At 43.8% G+C, this 16931-nt stretch overlaps 1 long non-coding RNA gene across 1 annotated transcript in view; it reads right to left on the reverse strand.

The window, feature by feature from the left end:
- Nucleotides 1–1450: 1450 nt before the first annotated feature.
- Nucleotides 1451–16931, reverse strand: part of LOC133270186 (uncharacterized) — a 402598-nt gene continuing 387117 nt past the window's right edge. Inside the window, exon 3 of the long non-coding RNA XR_009743687.1 lies at nucleotides 1451–1716. This is a non-coding gene — a long non-coding RNA (uncharacterized LOC133270186). The remainder of the gene's footprint in view (nucleotides 1717–16931) is intronic.

Raw genomic sequence — 16931 nt, forward strand, 5'->3', positions numbered from 1 at the left:
GAATTTGATGGTTATGGGGAGGGGTTGGGGTCCCTAAAGGGCCCCAGCGCCGCTTTTTGGGAGGGATGAGGGATATGTGGGGGTCCTGGAGGGGATTTTGGGTCTATAGGGGATGACATGGGGGAGTTTGGGGCTTTAGGGGGAATTTTGGGGGTGCTGGGAGGGGGATCTGGGGGTTATGGATGGGTTTGGGGTTAAGGGAGAGGCTTGTGGGGAAATATGGGGCGATATTTAAGGTGTTTGGGGGTCTTGGGGGGTATTTGGGTCCCTCCCATGGCTTTGGGGTCCCTCATTTCCTTGTGTCCCCCCCTCCATCCCTTCCAGTCCCGTCGCTGGATCCAGCTCCGGGCTCTGGCCGCATCCAATGGGAAGCTCCAGGCGCAGCTGCGCCCCCTGCAGGCCCAGGTGAGCAAAGACGGGGAGATCGAGGGAGGGGCGGGGGGGGCGTGTCCTCACCCCTTTGGCCACGCCCCTTTCAGACCCTAGGGAGAAGGGCGGGGGCTGCTGGAAGCGCTGAGCATGCTGGACTAAAAGGACGCAAATTAAGTAGGCCCTACATTAATAACATGTAAATAAGGAAGTAACGTGTAAATAAGGTCAGCCCTACATGAGGTGCGTGTGGATAAAGCAGGTCCTACGCTAATTGCATGTAAATAAGGGGGGGGTTAATGATGGTGGGATGAGAAATGGGGAGGGATGGAGGGGGAGGGGGAGAAATGGCAGGAATGTGGGGAATAGGGGTGGGAAAAAGGGGGAGGGGGAATGGGGGGCATAAGGGGGGGAGGGGAGAAAATGGGGATGCGGTGGGGGAGGGGACAAATGAGGGGGAGGGGCGAGGAAAGGCCCCATATTCAGCCCCATGGGCCGTAGCCTGGCAACGCGCAGGAAGCGGTACGCGGAGACCCCGTTGCTAGGCAACAGAGGCAACAAACCCGGAAGTGCGGAGAGCATCGCGGAACGGGGATGGGGAAAGGCCGAAACACGTGGGGGAGAGGGGGCCTCGATTTCCTGTGAAATCTTTATTTATTGGTTAAGTTTCCTTTTTATACATTCTTAAGGTGACCCCTCCCCTCTCCCCTCCCCCCCCCCCCCCCCCCCCCCCCGCTATTTCCATCGGTGTCACTAAGGCTTCGGATAGACCCCCCCCCCCCATCCCCCCCTTTACCCTCCCCTCTCCCATCCGGGGTATAAAGAGGGGGGGAGGTGCCACCCCCCCACACCCCCGGGTGGGGGATGGGAGGTTGTGTCCATTGGGTACCCTCCCCCAGCCCCTCGTTTTGGGGTGCTGGGGGGGAGGTGAGGCCCATCTCCCCCCTCCCCCACAGACAGCTCATCAGCAGGCACTTAATGATCCCCCCCCCCCTTCCCCACCCCCGTTTTTGGTTACATGAAGCCCCGAGGGAGGGGAGGGCTCTCCTCTGCACCGGTTACTGCAGGGCTCTCCCTCCTTAAAGAGCCCACGCTCACCGTGGGGGCCCCGTCACAATGGGCAAATCCAGAGCGACCGCCACGGCTTTGGGATGGCGGCAGCATCGTGCCCATGGCCACTGGGCACCCAGGGGTGCTCCGGGAGTGGCTGCGGGGGGACCAGCCTCTGCCCAGCCGGCTCGGGGAGGTCCCTCACGGGCTGCTCTTCCTCAGTGCCTTTGGTCCGGAGGTGGAGCATGCGAGGGGTCACAGCTCAACGTGGGCCATGGAACAGGGCGTCACGGCCACCTCCGAGGAGTGGAGAGGGACCGACGTTGGCACAGCAGAGAATCATGGAATCCCAGAGTGGGCTGGAAGGGACCTTAAAGCTCACCCAGCTCCAACCCCCAGAGGCACGGGCAGGGACACCTTCCACTAGAGCAGCTTGCTCCACGGCCCTGTGTCTCTGTGCACTCCCAGGGCATCCTGGGGATACCCCCCGAGAATGCCTGCAGCACCTCCAGAGCTCCCCATGGACCCAGTCAGAGCTCCTGCATCACAATGACCTTGGGGACATGGAGACCACAGGGGTGGCTGATTCTGGAACTCCCCGTGTTCAGGTGTGTGAGGTCACAGAACCCCACAGAACCCTCCAGCAGAGGCGCCGGGAGACGACAGCTGCCCCACGGAACACAAGCTACCGGTGGAGGAGGCAAGAGCAGCTCCTCTGGTGGTTCCCGTCTTGGTGTCTCGGAGCCGGTGCCGCCTGTGGACACAGGAGCGTGGAAGGAGGTGGGTGGCGATGGCGATCTTGGGGTGCTGTAGGAGTTGCCAGAACACCTCAAGAGACTTCCCCAGAGTGGCTGCTTTGGACTCGGTGTGTGAGTTGGGCTGGCTGAGCCGGCAGCGGAGCGCTGCGGCTGCCGAGGGATGATCCTGGGATCTGCCCTCATTTCTTGTGGGGAGAGCAAGGGCCTGTGGGGATGGGCCAAGGGGGAACGATTTTAACGTGACCGAGAGGGGAGATTGAGATGAGATCTTAGAAGTTGTTCCCTGTGAGGGTGGTGGGACAGTGGCACAGGGTGCCCAGAGAAGCTGTGGCTGCCCCATGGCTGGCAGTGTTCAAGACAGAGCTGAAAATGCCCTGACTCTTTCCTTGGTACATGATTGAGTTGCAGGTTTTATTCCATTTTTGGCTAAATCTGAACTATTTATGGAAGTTTCTAGCCTATTTTAAGCTTTTCCTAGCTATTTCTTAACTGGTTCAGGCTGTTTCGAACCCTTTTTTCCCCAATTCTAACACTTTTTGAACCATTTTGACCTTTTCCAAACGTTTTTTGTCCATTTCTTACTAATTTCTTGCCATTTCTAACCCATTTTTGCTCTTTCCTGACTCGGTTTGAGCCATTTTTGGCCATTCCTAACCCAGTGTTGCCAATTTCTAACCCATTTTAAGTCTGGCTATTTCTAAAAGAATTATGGCCATTTGTATCCTAATTTTGGTCATTTCTTACCAGTTTTAAGCTTTTTTTGGCTATTCCTAGTCCATTCTTGCCTGCTTGTCCCCTGTTTGAAGCATTTTTTACCACTTCTAAACAATTGATGACCATTTCTATCTTAGTTTTGCCCATGTCTTACCAGTTTTAAGCCATTTTTGGCAATTCCTAAAGAATTCATGGCCATTTCTAGCCTGGTTTCAGCTTTTCTTAGCTATTTCTTAACTGGCTTGAGCTATTTCTTGGCCCAATTCTAACTCTTTTTAAGCCATTATGGCCATTTCCAAACTGTTCTTGTCCTGTACTTACCAATTCTTTCTACCCCTTTTTTTGGCCTTCCCTAACTTGGTTTAACCCATTTTTGGACCTTTCTGACCCACTTTAACTTCTTTTTGGCTATTTCTAAACAATGGGTGGTCATTCTCACCTTATTTTTGCCCATTTCCTTCCTGGTTTATGCCATTTTAATGCTAAATGCTTCACTTTTTTATGGGCATTTCTAGCCTGGTTTAAGCTTTTCTCACCAATTTCTAAACTGGCTTGAGCTATTTCTAACCCTTTTTTTGCACAATACTGACTCTTTAACGTCATTTTGGACATTCCCAAACCATTTCTGTGCAGTTCTTAGCAATTTTTTTTCTGTTCCTAACACAGCTTTTGCCCTTTCCTGACTTGGTTTAAACCATTTTGGCTTTTTCTAACCCATTTTAAGTCTTTTTCGGCTATTTCTAAACAAGTGCTGGTCATTCTTATCTTATTTTTGCCCATTTCTTGCCGGTTTTAAGCCATTTTATGGCAATTTCTGAACTATTTATGGAAGTTTCTAGCCTGGTTTAAGCTTTTCTTAGCTATTTCTAAACTGGCTTGAGCTATATCTAACCCGTTTTTGCGCAATACTGACTCTTTTTAAGTAATTTTGGCCATTCCCAAACCCTTTCTGTCCAGTTCTTACCAATTTTTTTTCTGTTCCTAACACAGCTTTTGCCCTTTCCTGACTTGGTTTAAACCATTTTTGGCCCTGTCTTACCATTTTAAGGCTTTTTTGTCTATTTCTAAGCAATTGCTGGTCATTCTTATCTGATTTTTGCCCATTTCTTGCCTGTTTTAAGCCATTTTATGGCAATTTCTGAACTATTCTAAACTATACTGAACTGAATATTCTAAACTGGCTTGAGCTATATCTAACACCTTTTTTGCACAATACTGACTCTTTTTAAGCCATTTTGGCCATTTTCAATCCATTTTTCAACATTTCTTACCAATTTATTTCTATTCTAACCTGTTTTGGCCCTTTCCTGACTTGGTTTAAACCATTTTTGGTACTTTATAACCCATTTCAAATCTTTTTTTGGCTATTTCTAAGTAATTGCTGGTCATTCTTATTTTTGGCCATTTCTTGCAGGTTTTATTCTTTTTTTGGCTAAATCTGAACTATTTATGGAAGTTTCTAGCCTGGTTTAAGCTTTTCCTAGCTATTTCTAAACTGGCTTGAGCTATTTCTAACCCTCTTTTTGCACAATACTGCCTCTTTTTAAGCCGTTTTGGCCATTCCCAAACCCTTTCTGTCCAGTTTTTACCAATTTCTTTCTATTTCTAACCTGGTTTTGCCCTTTCCTGACTTGGTTTAAACCATTTTTGGTTCTTTATAACCCATTTAAAATCTTTTTTTTTGCTATTTTTAAGCAATTGCTGCTCATTCTTGTCGTATTTTTGGCCATTTCTTGCAGGTTTTATTCCATTTTTGGCAATTTCTGAACGATTATGGAAGTTTCTAGCCTGGTTTAAGCTTTTCTTACCTATATCTACGCTGGCTTGAGCTATATGTAACCCTTTTTTTACGCAATACTGACTCTTTTTAAGCCCTTTTGGCCATTCCCAAAACCTTTCTGTCCAGGTCTTGCCAATGTCTTTCTATTTCTAACCTGGTTTTGCCCTTTCCTCCCTTGGTTTAAACCATTTTTGGCCCTTTCTAACCCATTTTAAGTCTTTTTTGGCTATTTCTAAACAATTGCTGGTCATTCTTATCTTATTTTTGCCAATTTCTTACCAGTTTTATGGCAATTTTGACTAAGTCTGAACAGTTTCTTGCCATGTCTAGTTTGGTTTACGCTTTTCTTAGCTATTTCTGTACTGGTTTAGCCTATTTCTAACCCTTTTTTGCCTAATTCTATCTCTATTTTAGTCATTTTGCCCATTTCCAAACCATTTTTGTCCTGTTCTTACCAAATGATTTCTGTTTCTAAACCATTTTTTCCCTTTCTTAACTTGGTTTAAACCATTTTTGGCTCTTTCTGACCCTTTTAAGGGCTTTTTTGGCTATTTCTAAGCAATTGCTGGTCATTCTTCTCTTATTTTTGCCCATTTCTTGCAGGTTTTATTCCATTTTTGGCAATTTCTGAACTATTTATGGAAGTTTCTAGCCTGGTTTAAGCTTTTCTTACTTATTTCTAAACTGGCTTGAGCTATATCTAACCTGTTTTTGCGCAATACTGACTCTTTTTAAGTCATTTTGGCCATTCCCAAACCATTTCTGTCCTGTTCTTACCAATTTTTTTTCTTTTCCTAACACAGCGTTTGCCCTTTCCTTACTTGGTTTAACCCATTTTTGGCCCTTTCTAACCCATTCTAAATCTTTTTTTGCTATTTCTAAACAATTGCTGGTCATTCTCATTTTTGCCTATTTCTTAATAATTTTATGCATTGTTGACTAAGTCTGCACTGTTTCTTGCCATTTCCAGCCTGGTTTAACCTTTTCCTACCTATTTCTAAACTGGCTTGAGCTATTTCTAACCCTTTTTTGCCGAATTCTAACTCTTCTTAAGTCATTTTGGCCATTTCCAAACCATTTTTGTCCTGTTTTTACCAATTGATTTCTGTTTCTAAACCATTTTTGCCCTTTTCTAACCTGGTTTAAACCATTTTTGGCTCTTTCTGACCCTTTTAAGGTTTTTTTGGCTAATTCTAAACAATTGCTGGTCATTCTTACCTTATTTTTGCTCATTTTTTCCTGCAGATTTTATTCCATTTTTGGCTAAATGTGAACGATTTATGAAAGTTTCTAGTCTGGTTTAAGCTTTTCTTACCTATTTCTAAACTGGCTTGAGCTATTTCTAACACTTTTTTGGGAAATACTGATTCTTTTTAAGCCATTTTGGCCATTTTCCAACCGTTTCTGAACATTTCTTACCAATTTATTTCTATTTCTAACCTGTTTTGGCCCTTTCCTGACTTGGTTTAACCCATTTTTGCTTCTTTATAACCCATTTTAAATCTTTTTTTTTTGGCTATTTCTAAGCAATTGCTGGTCATTCTTATCTTATTTTTCCTCATTTCTTGCAGGTTTTATTCCATTTTCGGCTAAATCTGAACTATTTATGGAAGTTTCTAGCCTGGTTTAAGCTTTTCTTACCTATTTCTAAACTGGCTTGAGCTATTTTTAACCCTTCTTTTGCGCAATACTAACTCTTTTTAAGGCATTTTGGCCATTTCCAAACCCTTTCTGTCCAGTCCTTACCAATTTCTTTCTATTTCTAACCTGGTTTTGCCCTTTCCTGACTTGGTTTAAACAATTTTTGGCCCTTTCTAACTCCTTTTAATTCTTTTTTGGCTATTTCTAAACAATTGCTGGACATTCTTATCTATTTTTGCCAATTTCTTACCAGTTTTATGCCATTTTTTACTAAGTCTGAACAGTTTCTTGCCATTTCTAGTTTGGTTTAAGCTTTTCGTAGCTATTTCTAAACTGGTTTAGACTAGTTCTAACCCTTTTTTGCCATTTGTGAAAAGAAAATATGCTCATTTGATTTTGGGTGGTTGTTTATTCATATCTCCTTTAATATTTCAAAGCCAGCCATAAGGTGCTGACAGATTACAAGCTTTATGAAATATCAAAGTAATTATTTACACTTTCATGCTTCTTTGTGCAGATGTGAAAGAATAAATACCCATAAAGTCTCAGAAGTGACACTTATCCTGGGCTGAGTCGTGGTAGCGATGTGGTTTTCTCCCCTGACCTGTCCCAGATAACTGGAACGATAGATGCTTGTCACTCCAGGCAATGTATTGTCCCCTCTGGTTTGTGCTCTGTGGAGAGATGAGGTTATTGTGCAGCCATGAAACTCTTGGGCTTCAACCTTTGGGGTCCCACTCAACCTCACATGAGATTCAAACAGCTTGTTTCTTAACATGCCCTGGAGAATGTTACTAAATCACAGAATCACGCAGTGCTTTGGGTTAGAAGGGACTTTAAAGCTCACCTAGTTCCACCCCACCTACCTTCCACTAGCCCAGGCTGCTTGAAGCTGGTTGCTGTGTTAGTAGAACAAGTCCACCTGGTTCCTGGTGTGGTGTTTTATTTATTTATTTAAGTATATTTTCTGTCTTAAATCTAAAACTGAAAGGTCAGAGTCCGATGGGAAGAGGGGTAAAAAGCAGAATTACGGGAATGCAAGAATTAACGTGTGGACACTTGTGTCAGTTTTAAGCTCAGCAGGTCTGTGGCTGAACTGTGCCACAGCGTTTAAACTGTGATGCTTGGATCTAAATGGTTGTAATTCCTTGTCTTGAAACAGAGAGAATATGAGGTCGAGGAAGGAGGTGCTGGAATGAGCTTGACTCAAGAGAGCGCTGGGAGGAAGGAGGAGGGTGGGAAGTGAGAGATGATAAGCCCAGCTCTGAGAGAAGCGCTCACAAATCAAGGTGAGGTTCTGCAAAGAGCAGATGGTGGCCCAGGCTTTGAAGTCTTAGTGGTGGCCTTTTAGCAAGCCAAGTGAGAGACGGTGTTCTTTGTTAGAGGTACTGCTGTGGAGCCTCAGTCGTGGCAGGCTCTGAGCAGGGGCAGGACAGGGCTGAGGCAGGGGCCGTTGGTACCTGCTCATTTCAGGGAGGAACCTGCAGCTGGGTAATACACCCGAGTGTGATGCACTCTGAGTGTGGTGAGTGTATCAGAGTTCAAAGGGTTTCATGTAGCTGCTAAGCAGCTTGGGAGAGAAGATGATAGTCCCACATGCCTTTAGCTCCTTTAGGGTGTGTGTTCCTCTAAGACTACTTAAAGATCAGCTTTGCCCCTGCTTTTACTGTTTCAGTCTCTGATTTTGTTACTGAAACTTTATTTGCAGAGAAGAAGGTAGTTCAAATGAACTTTACCAATCCACTGCTGATCAGATGAGGGCCTTCCAACAAGCTGTAGAGAACTTAATGGCCTTTTCAAACCAAAGGAGGACAAGCTTGAGAAGAGCTGGACTGAGGGCCCTGCAGTTCAGAAGCCTCAGTTCTGAGTGGCCGAGCCAGGAGAAGGGTGATGGGAGCTTCTGTTCAGTTGGAGACTGAAGGCAGTTTAGTTTAATTGCTTTTATTTCTTAGGATGAGAATGTGTTGAATTTTTCTTGCTTGCTAAATCAATAGAATCTCTCCTGATGCTGCTGAGACCACAGTTCTGCTATTGCACTGGGGGCAGCTTGCTTCAGAGCTGGGCTCTGATTTTCTAACTGTGAACTGTGTCCTGTGTGAGTCCAGCAGCTGTGGGATCCCAACACCTTTGCTCCCCAGGATTGGTCTGAGCTTTTGTCAATGACTGGTGATGTGTTTGCCCACGGTCATTGTTTTTTTTTGCACTGGCATTAGTACAGCTATGAAATAAAGAGCCATTCATTACATTCATAGTGCAAAGGAGCAAAGTGAAGGCTTGGCAAGGAGTGGCAGTGACTTTCGTCTCCTCTTTGTGTGCATCATGGTGCTGCTGGGGCCAGTGGAGAGGTTATAGGGGACTGGTTCAAAACATCTTTTCGGTTTCAACTCTGAAGGCTGCAGTGTGGCAGGGAGCCTGCAGTGTGCTGCAGAGCAGCCGCAGCACTGTTACAACCTTAGATTTCTTGTTTATTCATTTATTTAGTTACTAGTGTCTGTGTTTGATCCAGAAGTCTCATTGTTCTGCCTGCCTGCAGGCCGTTGAGGGGACTGGTGGTTCTGGCAGGCGTGGAGTGGGCTGCTGGAGACAGGGCTGTCTAGAAGTGGGCAGTGGGGAGGGAAGTGTTCTTGTCTGCAGCAAGTCCCCTGCTTCTTAGGTTGGAGGGGCTGCTGCCCCTATGGAAGGGTGCACCAAGTCCCCCCAGGCAGCTCAGGTGTTGCTCTGCCACAGAGGGGCCTGAGATGGGCTGGTGAGACTGCCCTGGCTGTTCTGTGGTGCAGGGTCTGTGCTGGCTCTGCGTTGTGCTGTGGCAGTCACAGGGGTGTTTCACACTGGTTCACTTTCTGACTGTGTCTGTATTGGTTTGGTTCATTATCCTAAAATCATAGAATCCCAGCCTGCTTTGGCTTGCAAGGGATCATAAAGCTCATCCAGTTCCAGCCCCCTGCCACAGGCAGGGACACCTTCCACTAGAGGTGCTTACTCCAAGCCCCATCCAACCTGGCCTTGAGCACTGCCAGGGATGGGGCAGCCACAGCTTCTGTGGGCACCCTGTGCCAGTGCCTCAGCACCCTCACAGGGAAGAACTTGTGGCTAAGAGCTCATCTCAGTCTCCTCTCTGGCAGGTTAAAGCCATGTTTAAAGATTTCAGTTTAGAGATGCAAGCTTGGAGCAACCTGGTCTAGTAGGTGTTCCTGCCTGGCAGGGGCTTGGAACTGAATGAACTTTGAACCCAGAGCAGGCTGGAATTCTATGGAAAATGGGATTCTGTGTGATAAATGTAGTTATAGCTGGAGTTCTCCAGTAACTCCACGAGAGAAGAGTCAGGCCTGCAAAACCTAGTCATTCTAGGGATGACTGTTACAAGGTCTCCCCTGAGCCTTCTCTTCTCCAGGCTGAACAAGCCATCCTGCTGCAGCAGTCCTACAGTCCCTTCTCATATGTTCTGTCCTGCTTTGAGTTCATGGAAGCAAGTCCTTCCACAAATCACAAGACTTTTGTGGTTTTTAAAAGCCCTTTCTTGAAGACTGAGCAGAGCTAGGAATGAGACTGGGTGTTTCTCCATCATGCTTGGGCAATCTGAAAACTTCCACTGCCCAGATTCCACTTCTTTCTGTATTTGTATAAAATAGTGATATAGTTTGAGCAGGTTCCTTTCAACAACAGTATTTCTTGTTTTCCTTACTAATTTTCTAGCTTTATCAGAACATTGTCTTTTGGGTGGTGGTTCTAGTGCAGCAGTTGTGTTACCACTTTTAAAATGCACCTTAAATCAGTGGTGATGTGTTACTGCTGTGTGTCAGTGACTTCAGCTCAGGCCCTTTTAAACTGCACTCTTGCAGAAAACTGGGGTCTTTTTTGCCTGTAAAGAATTTCCTAGTGTGAAGTTCCCCTTTCTGCCCGAGTTTCAGCTTCAACAAATAATCAGTGCTTCAAACAAGACAGCTTTCATTTAAGGAGATGGCTTGATAGAACCACACGGATTTGCCAGCTCTGTGTTACTTGGAAGAAAAGCCTTCTGAAAGTCATTTGAGTTTGTGCAGACAACGTGACACCAGACTGGCTTTTGCCAAGCTAATGGTGACTGCACTCTTAGAGGAGGATGGGTAAGTCTCTTTTCTTGTACTTTTTGAGGATTTTTCTCAACCACTGCCCTACTTCATCCTTTCATAATTAAATCTTTTGCTCTGTGCTTTCAAAGGCTTGCCTGTAAAGCAGCTTTTGGTGGTGTAGAGATCTGAACTGGAAAGTGTCTCTGGGTTTCTTTCTGGACGTTTTGCCACGATCAAATAGGCAGCAGTCCTCAAAAGCAGTTCACAAGTTGTACTTGTAGAAATTTGATTTATCTTATCTGTTCTGCTTGAGAAACTACAATAGCATAATAGCTCCCATGGGCACTAAATCCATACATTTTCTGGAGCTTAGAAGGGCATGCTGTGGGTATGGCACTGGTAAATAATCAAAACCAGAATAGCTTGGATATCCTGGAACACGACATGGGTATGTAGTCGGCAGTGTCCTGCTTCTGTGGCTGAGAGTACCGCAGGGTCCCTCAATGCATTCTTTGAATTTCAGTGAAAGGACTTTTAAAGGAATGCTTTTTAGGGACTGTTGTTTCCAGTGTAGAGTTGTATCCGGGGTTTAGCAGTAGCAGTCCATTTTTCTCCTTCTTAGTAGCTGGTGCAGAGCTGTGTTTTGACTTTCAGCCTGGGAACAGAGCTGATAACACTGATGCTTACTCTGACCAAGGACTTTGTGAGTCTCATGCTCTGCCAGGGAGGAGGGGAAGGCGGGAGGAAGCAGGGACAGGACACCTGACCCAAACTGGCCAAAGAGGTATTCCATACCACAGCCCGTCATGCCCAGGGAGGTAACGGGGAGTTACCCGGAAGGGCAGTCTCTTCTCGGTTGGGCTCATTTCTGCAGGTGGTATTGTACTCAGTAACTACATTATCCAGAAACACCTGGAAGGAGATTAACTGCTTATCTGTAGTTAGATCTAGTAGAAATAAGAAGAAAGTGAAGCACAAAATTGCTTTCTTTTTCAATATAAGGTTTATTTATGTATGTCTACCTTACATTCCTGCAATTACTATTTTTTCCTGTAAATACAGTAAAATGTCATAAACTTAATTGAATCCTGTGATCTGTGGTCAGTTCTGTTCCCGATGGAATCACTGGGAACTTACTTCTTATTTATTATGCCCCCTTTCTTTTTTTTAACTTTGACATCTCTTTCTGTAGTGTATGTTCACACATAAGGGATATGTGTGATATTTTTTATATTGATAAAATATCAAAGAACATGAAGATTAATAAATTTCTTGTTTGAATTGAATCTAAATTTAGTCTCACATCTGGAATGAATTGTGTGTGCTTTGAGTACGTCTTTGTCACTAATTCTTTTGGTGGTGTTTTTAGTGTAGATAAATCGGTTCTGATGTGATCGCAATTGGAAAGAATCGTGTGCGTTATTTTCAAAATGATGATTCTTGTTTTACATCAACCTCATCTTTATCCAAAATGCTCTGTAAACGGTTGTTTGGGGCTCTTCTCTTCTGCAAGAAACCTTGCAGTATAATCTTTTCAGAAAACTGGGGGATAATCTGCTTCATTCAAGAGCTAGGTTTGCTTCAGCGCTCTGTTTTTCTACTTTGCCAAAACCCATGTGTGAATGATTATCGCATGATACTCTAAAGCCTTCTAATGTTGCATGTACACATATATGCTATTAGCTGCAGCAATGACATTTTTATGACCTTTAGGTGAGGTAGTTTGTATCTTCACAGATTTGGGAAAACAGTAATGATGCTTTTCTTTCACTTGGCTTAACTACCTTTTTAACTGTGAGCCGTCAGCACATTCACTGAATTATGGCAGTAGAAAAGTATGCAGAACTTTGATCCTGGACTAGACAGTAATTGAGAAAAGCTAAAAGAGCTCTTCTGCAGCCGCAGGGGTATTTTTAAGAAAGGATGCATTCATGCCTGTCTTTCCTAGAACCAAGTATGAAGATGAAATAGAGCACTGTGGGCTTTCGGGAAAATAAGCAAGCCTGATGTTTTATCATCTTTCTTGGGTTTAATACCTATCTCTACAAAGTCTGAGTCAAACATTTATTCTGACCTGGGTTTTAAATTCTCTGTTAGTGTAGAAATAGCAGATAGTACACACTAAAGTTCAAGACCCGCTGTTAAGCAGGTTTGATGCTTGAATGCTTCATGTAACCTTCAGGACATAGGTAATGTTTTAACACAAAAGTACTTTTGGGAATACAAAAGGAAAGAGAAAAGAAAGCTTATGAGTGTTATTTTTGAAGGGTGTTATTTTTTTATCAGTAGACTGTTTTCACTTAAAGGGTTATTTTTCAAAACGCCCAAATAGAAGATGCCTTTTTGTTTGTATCCTGCATTTTTTTGAGTAAGGCTCTAATTACCTTACAATCCAAGGTTTTGAATTTAGTTTCACGTAGCTGAATTTCCCTATGTCACAGATGAATCACAATTTTTATTGTTGAATTTGGTTACTACTCCTGTATTTTCCCTTCTAAAGTGTAAGAGATCCTTCTATTCTGAGACTTGTACAAACAATTGAGCTCTTTTTGTTTTAAATAATAATGAACAAATATTTTCTTAATTTTGATAACATTTACGTTTTATTGTCAGTTGTGTTTAAAGTTAATTCCATTTCCTTTTTTAATGCCATCTCTTATCTGGGCTTCATAAAAAGAAATGTGGCCAGCAGGTAGGGGTGATTCTTCCTCTACTCTGCTCATGCAAGATCCCATCCAGAGTACTGTGTTCAGCTCTGGAGTCCTCAGTACAGGTCCAGAGCAGAGGGCCACAAAAGTAATCACAGGGATGGAGCACCTCTGTTACGAGAAAAGGCTGCGAGAGTTGGGCTTGCTCAGCCTGGAGAAGAGAAGGCTCTGGGAACACTTTATTGCCCTTTTTCAGTACTTAAAGGGGGCTTATACAAAAGACAGAGGCTTTTTGATGAGCCTGAAGTGACAGGACAAGGGGCAATTTGTTTTTATCTGAAAGAGGGTAGGTTTAGATGGGATATAATGAAGATGGTTTTTACAAGGACCTACACACACCTTTTCACAAGGTGTTACAAGGTTTTTTCACAAGGTTTTTTTTTTTACAAGGTTTTACACACACGCACACCTTTTTACAAGGGTGGTAAGAAACTTGGAAAGGTTTCCCAAAAAGCTGTTGATGCCCCATCTTTGGAAGTGTTCAGGGTCAGGTTGGATGAGCTTTGCACAACCTGACCTAGTGAAATGGTAAGCTCGTGGTAAGAAGGTTGGACTAGATGATCTTTAAAAGCCCCTTCAAACACAAATCGTTCTTTGAGTCTACAATTTTGGTTGTTTTTTTTTTTTAAATATAAAATTATGACCTTTTTTTTTAGAAGATTAGTAAGGTGAAATCCCCCCTGCTTTAAATCTGGAAATCTGTAGGTGAAGTTGTCACCTCAGGTCACTTTATACTCAAAGAAGGCAACACATGTCTTTTTGGCTCTGATTCATAGATTTTATTTTGATATCTGTATAAAGTCAGTCTGCTTGGTTTGTTGGTTTTTTTTTTTAGGTATCTAAATAAGAAAGTGGGCAAAAAAGAACGATTGCACTGCCATGGAGTCTGGTGGAATCCCAGAATCACACAGTGGCTGAGGTCGGACGGGAGCTCTGAAGGAAGTCTTGTCCAATCATAGACTTTGTTTTTATTAATTTTATCTGATTTCACTGAACCATACCCAGCCAGCTTTAGAGGATCCGAGGATGGTTTCCACAACGCCTCTGGGCAACCTGCAGCAGTCCTCAGTCACCCTCACGTTACAGAAGTGTTTCCTTTTCTTCAAATGGAGCCGGTGAGATTATTACCTTGTAAAAATACTCACTTTAAGTAGATCCTGACTAGTGATTGCCTATTTAACACATGAATGTATTCTAGAGTCTGTCATTGTTACAGCAAATCTATTGTAATAATTTCTGAAAGATTAAATAACATGCAGAGTTAAAAGCTGAAGTATCACCTTGGCAAAACATTTAAGAAAACTTCAAACGTTACCTGCAGGTTGTTACTTGTTTGAAATTGCATGGGGTTTGTGAAGAATTTGATCAAAATTTAAATATAAAAGCAAGATCACAAAGGTTTACTTTTTAAAGGTTATGTGCACTGGAAATTCATTAGCTTTTTTTTTTTTTAAATCCGGAGTTAAAATAGGTAAGGATGTATTTATAGTACAGTGTGTGGCTGAAGTTAAACACGTACTTCAGGGATCTGCTGGACTTTCACCTAAATCTGTAATCAGATTTGTGAAAAAGAATAGTTAAAAACCAGCTAGTTACAATTGTCAATTTCAGGGGGCTATTTTATTACTGTTGAGTAATGTCTTCCTCATACTATTCGCACTATTCCCTTTGCTTAATAAAAACCACGTGTTCATGTTATTAACATTCAAAGCCCTCTTCTGCAGAACTTTTCCCAAACACAACAGCAGACAAATCAAGATACGGACAGCTCTGTAAGAAGCTGAAAAAGTATCCTAATGTCAAATGAGAAATTGTCTGAGAAAAGAGGCTGGGTTGACAATATTAGTAGTGCCTGTATCTACGTCATCTGGTTCTAGCAATATCGCTTGGTACTCAAGGAACGGAGAGGGAGACAGCCAGTGCCCCCCTTTGTTCCAGCAGCGCAGATATGGGATGTGATACCAGGACGGTCATCTTTTGTCCCATGGTACATCTTTGAGCTTCCTGGATATTTAGGACTATGGCTGCTACGGCCCGTAAGCATCCAGGCCATCCTTTGCTTACTTCATCTAGTTGCTTTGAGAAGTAAGCTAGAGCCCTTTTCTGGGGTCCTGCATTTTGAGCTAGGACTGCGAGGGCTACGCCTTGTCTCTCATGTGAAAATAACCCAAAAAGGGTTTGGTGACATGTGGCAGTCCGAGGGCTGGGGCCCCCTAGTAATTCCTTCTTTAATTCATTAAATGCCTGTTTTGCTTCCCCAGTCCACTGTAATTCCCTTGTTTGTGCTTGCCGCAATTGGTATAGGGGTTTTCCTACTGTACCCTAATTCTAGATCCAGAGTCGACACAAACGTGTCATGCCGAGAAATGTCCCAAGTTCCTTAGGTGTCTTGGGCTGAGGGGTTTGGCAGATCGTTTCTTTGCGTTCTTGTCCTAATCTCTGCTGCCCCCTGAGACCTCATAGCCCAGGTAGGTGACTTCTTGCTTCATTATTCGTGCCTTCTGCTGAGACGCCTTATATCCTTTAAGTCCCAGAAAATTTAACAGGCATACTGTCCATTCCTCACAGCTGTTTGAGGTTTCGGTGGCTATCACACCTCGTCCACATATTGGAGCAAAAGTCCTTCTGCAGTGGGTGCCGTCCAGTCCTCAAGGTCTTTTGCCCATTCATTTCCAAATAAGGTTGGGCTATTTTTGAAGCCTTGGGGTAACACAGTGCAGGTGAGTTGGGGTTTCCGACCTGACTCTGCATTTTCCCATTCAAAAGCAAACAATTTTTGGCTCTTCTGGGCAGGCAGAAGAAGGTATCTTTTAAGTCTAAAACAGTAAACCAAACAAGATTCTCTCTTAGTTTTGTTAACAAAGTATAAGGGTTGGCCCCTGCAGGATAAAGGTCTTCTGTTATTTTATTGGTAGCTCTTAGGTCTTGTACTAATCCCTACCTTTTCCCATCCGGTTTGTGGATTGGCAAAACGGGGGTGTTACATTCAGGTTCCCATTCTACTGAAAGGCCAAGTTTGAGAAAGGAATCTATTACAGGTTTAATTCCTTTCCGGTCCCCTAGTTTGAGGGGGTATTGTTTGATTCTTACCAGTTGTGCCTGGGGCTTCAGCCTGACTTGGATCGGTTTGGCGTGCTTTGCCTTACCTGGTATTCCGTCGGCCCGCACTCCTGGGTAGACGTGATCCAGGATGTCCCAGGGGACCTGTTTTGTTACCTGTGGCTGGATTAGAGCTAAACATTTCGATGAAGTGATCGTCTCTACTTTGTATTTCACCATTTTTAAACTTGATCTCTGCTTCCAATTTTTCTAATAGATCCCTTCCTAAGAATGATTTTGGGGCATTTGGCATATATAAAAATGCATGCGTTCCTATCATTTTACCCATTTTATACCGGCGCGGTTGCATGTGTGGTACCTTCTGTGGCTGGCCTGTCGCCCCAATCCCATTTAAAGATTCGTTATCAATCAAAGCTAATTCTTGATTTAACACAGCAAACGTAGCTCCGGTGTCTACTAGAAATGCTACGTTTGTGTCTTCTTTTCCCAGCTTCATTATAAGCAGGGGGTTGGCCGGGGTTCGACCCTCTGGTCCCCCCTATTCTATTTCTGATTCAGCAGGGCGTGGGAGGTGTCCCTCCTCCCTCCTCAGTCTGGGACACTGGCTTTTCCAGTGCCCTGCCTGTTTACAAAAAGCAGACTGATTAGGCCGTACCCTATTATTAGGAGCCCTCATTCTACGACCCCAAAAGCGATCTTCCCATGTGCCTTGAGTTTTCCCATTTCCCTGATAGTTTCTTTACCTTAAGGCCGCAGTGGTCGCATGAGTAATTGCTTGACTTAGCTTTTTCCTTTCATTACC

This window comes from Pezoporus flaviventris, unplaced genomic scaffold, assembly GCF_033815535.1.
Source record: "Pezoporus flaviventris isolate CSIRO_AGI_PZ_B2104156 unplaced genomic scaffold, CSIRO_AGI_Pfla_v1 ptg000019l, whole genome shotgun sequence".
Lineage (NCBI taxonomy): Eukaryota > Metazoa > Chordata > Aves > Psittaciformes > Psittacidae > Pezoporus > Pezoporus flaviventris.